The sequence below is a fragment of the Dendrobium catenatum genome, unplaced genomic scaffold, assembly GCF_001605985.2.
Source record: "Dendrobium catenatum unplaced genomic scaffold, ASM160598v2 fragScaff_scaffold_1470, whole genome shotgun sequence".
In the NCBI taxonomy this organism is placed as follows: domain Eukaryota; kingdom Viridiplantae; phylum Streptophyta; class Magnoliopsida; order Asparagales; family Orchidaceae; genus Dendrobium; species Dendrobium catenatum.
The window spans coordinates 2147856-2155095 of NW_021319932.1; positions in this window are offsets into that span (position 1 = coordinate 2147856).

The following is a 7240-nucleotide window of genomic DNA, read 5'->3' on the forward strand; positions in this document are numbered from 1 at the left end:
TTTCAAATAGGTCATTTCAACCCATTCAAATTATCCAACCAATTTCAAGCTTTAAATCAATTCATAACCATAGCCTAAGTATGTACCAGTCTTTAATCAATCAAACTCAAGATAAGTTGACTAAGTTAACCTTGTATAATTGGTCAAATTCCAACTCATTCATATGCAATACATTAAAACATTAAACCTTCTATCATCAAACCACCTTCAAACACACTTAACTAGCTCACCACACCACCCTTCATTCCACCTCAACCACCTTGGCAAGTTTGAATAGTCAAACAAGTGGATGCCCACTGACGTAGCATTGACTAAACCTCCTAACTCGATCTAAATCACCATTAATTCAAATAAAATTGACTTGACTCATATTTTCTTTAGCAAATGACGACTTTTATTAAATCAAAAATTAATCTCGTCTCAACCCCCTTAAAATCAAATCAACTCAATATTTAGTTAAACCCACTCAATTCGAATTCAATTTAATATCAATGGTTTCAATTAACTCAAATCCACTCGAATAATTACAATCCCAAATCTTCATCTAATAAAATCTGGTCACTTCAACTTCATTTTAACCAAATCAGCCCCTAATTTTTATTTAATAATACAAATAGATTTCAACCTTTAGATTGAGTTAGATAGGAGAGCATAGGATGATAATATTAGAGCCATTTGAACCAAAACACATTTTAAAAGTATTTAAATATATACAAGAATAGCTAAAGACAATGTTAGAAGTGGTAGAGGATGACAATCACAAGTAATTATAGCTTAAGATTTTAAATCGACTATTTGAAAAATTTATAAATACATGAAAAAATAGAAGTTTTGGAGTATATAAAATTCCACAATTTTTTATATTTTATTACTTTAAATTAAATATTAAAACAATTAAAACAAAATAAAACAAAATCTGCAAATCCAAATGCCCTTAAAAATTCCTGAACATGTCTATACGGGTTGCTTGAAAGCCTCTCCCAATCCATCCTCAATAGTTTTGAGTACAACAAAAAAACTCCATCTGTTGTTTGCCTCCTTCGACGATGATGTTGCTAAAGTTTCTAAAGGAAGCTTCTTTGCATCCTTCGACGATGTTACTTGTGTTGGATCGGAAGTCATGACGAGAGCTCGCCACCACAAACGTAATGATCTTTCATCGCTTTGGCCCTCTTTTAGACTAACTCATGTAGTGAAATTTAACTTTGGTTGGATTTAGAAAATTTTATAAATTTAGATTTAGTAAATTTTGAGTGCGTTAAAATCTTATAAGCTATTTGGTTTAAAACATATTAAATCCTGATAAATTTTTAAAAATTGTTTGTTAACATAATTCAGGATTCAAGATGACATTTAGAAATTAAATTAACTATGAGTTACTTATGAATAACTAGTAAAAATGTTAATTAAAAAAATCATATTATAAATATTTTAATTATATTATCATTTTTAAATATTAAAATTTTTTATTAAATTATTATATAAATAATTATATTCACTAATTTAGCTTTTCAAGTTGGTGTGGTCTACATAGATATGAATTTCATTTTTAGGTTGTGACCAATTTAAAAATTTAACATTATTGAGACCCTTTACAAAATCTATGGCAAAATAGAAACTATGGTCTACAAAACTTTACAGAATTTATCGCAAAATTTTCTTTCAATCCACTGGTCACCAGAAATTGACAGGTAGATTTTTGTAATTAAAACATTACTATCAAAATCCACCACAACCAAACAATAGAAGCAGCTTTTTGACTAAGATCTAAAAGTCAGTTTCTGACTATTGCAGTTTTTTTTTTTATAAAGATGATTATACAATTTTTAGGGTGAAAATATCTTTTTTGAATGTTGCCTTTCTATCATAAAAAAAAAATGAAAGAAGTGAAAATCTATGACAAAATAGAAACAATGATTGCATTCTAAAAATCAAAATAGTAAGAAAGCTATTTCATATGAAGCCTAAGCTAAAACTTAAAAAGAAATAATATTATAAGATAGGTTGCTAAAAAAACTTCAGGTTATCCTTGATATTGTTACAAATAACGTGCTGAGTCATCCTAATAATGTCTTGTTATCTTGGACAAGTGTATTGTCCTTATTGGCTTTGCCTTTATCTCTCCAGCTAATTGTATTGTCCAATATGTAATACATTATATGTAATGAATGATATCTACTTTACTATTTCTTCATTATTTCTTCTTTCTCCTCTTGCGTCTTCGTTGTGTTCACTGGTTTCTCTGTTTCACAGTATCAGAGCAGAAGGTTTTTCACCATAGCTCTAGTTTCTTCATCGGTCCTTCCTCTGCCGTCTAAGTTCTCCGCCGGTTAATCATGGAGGCATTCGTTGCATCTCTCACCACTGCCACACCGGAAGAACAACAACATTCGTCTACCTCCTCTAATTACCCACCCATTTCACCTCAACTCAAATTATTAATGCGTAATATCAAATCCATAATCTCTCTTCCCCTTACCGCCAAAAACTACCCTATGTGGCGATCTCAGGTTTTTTAAATTTTTCGGGCAAATGGTTTTGAAGGGCTCCTCGATGGTAGCTGTCGTTGCCCTTCTTCCCAAGAATCATCTTCTTCCTCCTCTCTTTCTTATCAATCATGGACTCTGCTTGATCAAAATTTGGCAGTCACATTATACTCGGTCATTTCTCCAGGCATTCCTCCATACGTCCTTTCTTTAGATCATTGTTTCGACATTTAGGAAATGTTATCTCACGGCCTTCAATCATCCACTTATTCTCGAACCTTTCAAATTTGCAACTAACTCAATCATCTATCAATGAAATCTCAAATCATGTCTCAATACCTCCTCGCTGTGAAATCCAAGGTCGACACTATTGCGGCCACCGGATCCCTACTTAATCTGGAAGAAGTCATTTTTTTACACTTTAAAATGGTCTCCCAGCTTAATATCAAGCCTTCATGACCACTATCTGAACTAACCTTCAACCCATTAACATCGACATGTTATATACCCTTCTTTGTAGTGAGAAACAAAATCTTGAACAAGAATCGACGACTGACCTTCAAAATCTTCAAATAGTTGAACCTTCTACTGCCCTCGTTGCACCTTGCGGATGTGGTCACGGTCGAAACAATCCTAACGGCGGATGACACCCTTTTTCCCAATCGTTCCTCCCATGCCTATCCTCGCTGTTCAGACAAATCTGGGCAAAATCTATTAATTTGTCTGATTTGCTCAAAAATCGGCCATTCTTCTCTAAAGTGTTGGTACTGTCACGAGACATCCTGCGCAGAAGAATCCCAAGCACAGAAAACCGCTCTATTCTCTCCATCGAAATCTAATAGCTCGGACGATTGGTATCTTAATAGCGGCGCCTCAACGCATCTTACCTTAGACCCATCTCAAGTTCAAGCCATGAAACCTTATGCTGGATCACATCAAGTCACTCTAAAAAATGGATACCAAGATCATATACAACATTCATGTAAAGTAATTTTACCCACCCTGCAAGATAATCTTAATATTTACAATCTTTATTATGTTATGAACTTATCGTTCAATCTCATTTCCATTCACCGACTCACATATGACAACAATTACATTATCAAATTCTTTCCTCATGAATTTCAAATATAGGATTCGAAAATGGGTCGTCTTCTACTCAAGGGACCTTGCCTTAATGGTCTCTACCCTATTCGATCACCCTCCACCAATCAACATCTGGCTCTTATCTCGACTCAAGACGTGCCCCATCTCTGGCATAAATGTCTCGGTCACCCAGCTGCTAACACACTAAAATAGCTTTCCAAATATATCTCTTCTTTATGTACTACTGCTCATACCTCACATTATAATTCTTGCCGATTAGCCAAAAGCCATCAGTTGCCCTTTAATAAATCTACTAATTCTAGTCAATCTTGCTTTGAACTTGTTCACTTCGAAGTATGGGGTTTGTTCCCTACTTTTTTTATGAACGATTTTAAATACTATGTTTCTGTTATCAATGATTTTTCAAAATATTGTTGGGTTTATCCTATTATTCAAAAATCTGAGGTAATCTATAAATTTATTGAGTTTACAAATATGATTACATGTTAATTCAATACTCATATTAAAACTCTCCGCTCCAATGGCGGAGGTGAATTTATAAATCGTCAGTTCCAACTATTTTGCAAACAATAGGGCATCATTCATCAATACATTTGTCCGTATACTCCCTCTCAAGATAGAGTCACTGAGCACAAGCATAGGCACATTATAGAAACAGTTCATAGCCTACCTATTGAATTCAATCTTCCTCAATCTTTCTGGGATGATGCACTTTACACTTATGTCTATCTCATCAATCACTTACCAACATTTTTCTACTCATAACAACAGCCCTGACGTCATGCTCCATCGAAAATAACCCACCTACAATCATCTAAATTTTTTTTGTTGTTTATGCTACCCATGGCTAAAACCCTACTCAGCTAATAAACTTTCTCCCATTTCAACACCATGCATCTTTATAGGCTATGCTCCTTCACAAAAAGGTTATCGATCCTTTAACCCAAAATCGATAAAACATACACTTCTCGACAAGTTATATTTAACGAATCTATTTTTCCAAACCACCTCGAGTCTGATTCCACCCAATCTAACTCGGCTTAACCCTTCATTCCACCACTTACACTTGTTCCCACTTCAACCATTCACAACGCACGAAATACACTTTACAAACCGACCATCTCAAGCTCTTCATCCGGTTAGACTACAAAAGCCTTTACATATGTTCTTCAACTCACATCTGATCCACAAATTATTCCTACCTCATCAAGTCCCAACATCAATCAAGAGGCTCTAACTTCACTTAGCTTTACTTTCAATTCAAATCAGCAATTTACTACCTCCCCTGTCGCTCGTCTTCCACTCACCCCATGCATACCCGATTTAAAACAGGCCATTTAAAGCCCAAAACTTTCCTCAATTTATTTCATCATAATTTGCACTCTGATCCCACCACCTACGTTGAAGCTACTAAAGATGAACATTGGCGCAATGACATGTCACAAGAATTTCAAACACTTCAATCTCAAAGGTACATGTGACCTCGTCCCTCCTCAACCAGATCAAAATGTTTTGGGTTCTAAATGGACATTTCGTACCAAATACCTCATCCACGACATGGTTGCTCGGTACAAAGCTAGACTTATCATTCAAAGATTCAATTAAGAATATGGGTTAGACTACACGAAAACATTCAGTCCCGTTGCCAAAACTCCAACTATCCGGGTCCTTGTCGTCGCCCTTCACGACCACTGGCCCATCCATCAGCTCGACGTATCCACTGCTTTTCTTCATGAAAATCTAAATAACACCATCTACGTGAATCAACCCATAGGATTTAAAGACACCATACATCCCACGTACGCTTTCTGCTTGAAAAAGTCCCTCTACGGGCATAAGAAATCTCCACACGAATGGTACTATACTCTCTCAGGCTATCTACAAACATTAGGATTTACTTTTTGCTCTTCGGATCCCTCCTTTCTTATCTACAAAAAAATAGATTTTCCATGTATTTTATAGTTTAAGTTGACGTCATTCTCTTAACCGGCAACTGCAACAAATCTATTCAAAGTCTTCTTCAAAATCTTAAATCAAAATTCAGCATGCGTGATCTCGGATCTCTCTTTCTTAGTTCTTAGGTATCCAAGTAGTCCATACCTCCTACGGCTTGCATCTAAATCAAAGTCATTTTGCTCACATTGTCTCAATATCGTCCCAATTAAAATCCCCATCCAAACAAGCTCACTCCGACGCTTTTTCTAATCCCATCTTATTTCACCAACTTGCGGGTTCCCTTCAATATCTTTTCTTAACTAGATATGACATCTCATTTGCCATAAATAAGGTTTGTTAACACATGAAAAATTCTCTCATTATTTATTTTGATGCACTTAAACGTCTTTTGTGATATATTCAAGACACCTTACATTTTGGTATACCACTTTTTTGCAATTAAAAACACAATCTGGACTCCTATGTGGACTCCGACTAGGCTGGATACTCTTCTGATCGCAAATCTACCATAGGCTATTATACCTTCTTAGGGTCATCCCTTTTCTCATGGAGCGTCAAGAAGCAGAATGCCATTGCTCGCTCTTCAACTGAAGCAGAATACCGAGCTCTCGCCTCTACCGCAATTGAAGTAATTTGGTTAAGACGCCTCCTCCAAGAATTAAATATTCCTCAACCAACAACTACACCGCTTCTATGTGACAACACCTCAGCGATCGCTTTAGCCAATAATCCAGAGTTCCACGCCCATACAAACATATCGAGGTAGATTGTAATTACATCAGAAACTACATCAAAGATAAGATTATTTAGATCCATCACATTTCTACTAAAGATCAGCTCGCGGATCTTCTAACAAAGCCTCTTCCAACTCCATTATTTTAGCACCTATCGCACAAACTCGTCACCTCTTCCGACACAACAGTTTGAGGGGACCTGGTACAAATAATGTGCTGAGTAATCCTAATAATTTATTGTTATCTTGGACACGTGTATTGTTCTTACTTGCTTTGCCTTTATCCCTCCGGCTATATGTATTGTCCAATATGTAATGCATTGTATTGAATGAATGATATCTATTTTACTATTTCTTTATTCTTTCTTCTTTCTCCTATGGCGTCTTCGTTGTGTTCACTTGCTTCTCTGTTTTAGATATTTCATCATTATTAGAAAAAAGGGACTAGTAGAGCAAAAATATTATTGTAATACTCATCACTATATCTCCAAAACAAACTTCATTGGCTCAGTAGGGAAAACATCAATATTACAATTCGCAAGGAATATGTATCAAGCCTTGATTGTTGATTGGTAAAAACCATAACACAAGTTAACTGGCTTGGAGTTTCATTACATACTAACAGGGAGCTCAACACAACTACTGGGAGAGAGCTTCTTTGTCCATCCCGACTCAAATCCACATATTCAGCTGTTTTATAAAGGAGATGTATAAGAAAGAACTATATTCAAATAAGAAAAGAAGAATAATAAACCAATAACAAGAGGACCCACATGAAAGATGAATCCATAGGCTATTTAACATGGTTGGCATAAGATTAAGTTAATCAAAAGAATAAAACTTCAATTTTTTCGTAAAACCCAAATCGCAGTTCAATTTGCTTAAGTTGAAGTTGGCTATAAATTAAGTAAGATAATTATTTAATTATTATTTGAAATAATTAATCATTTAATTATTA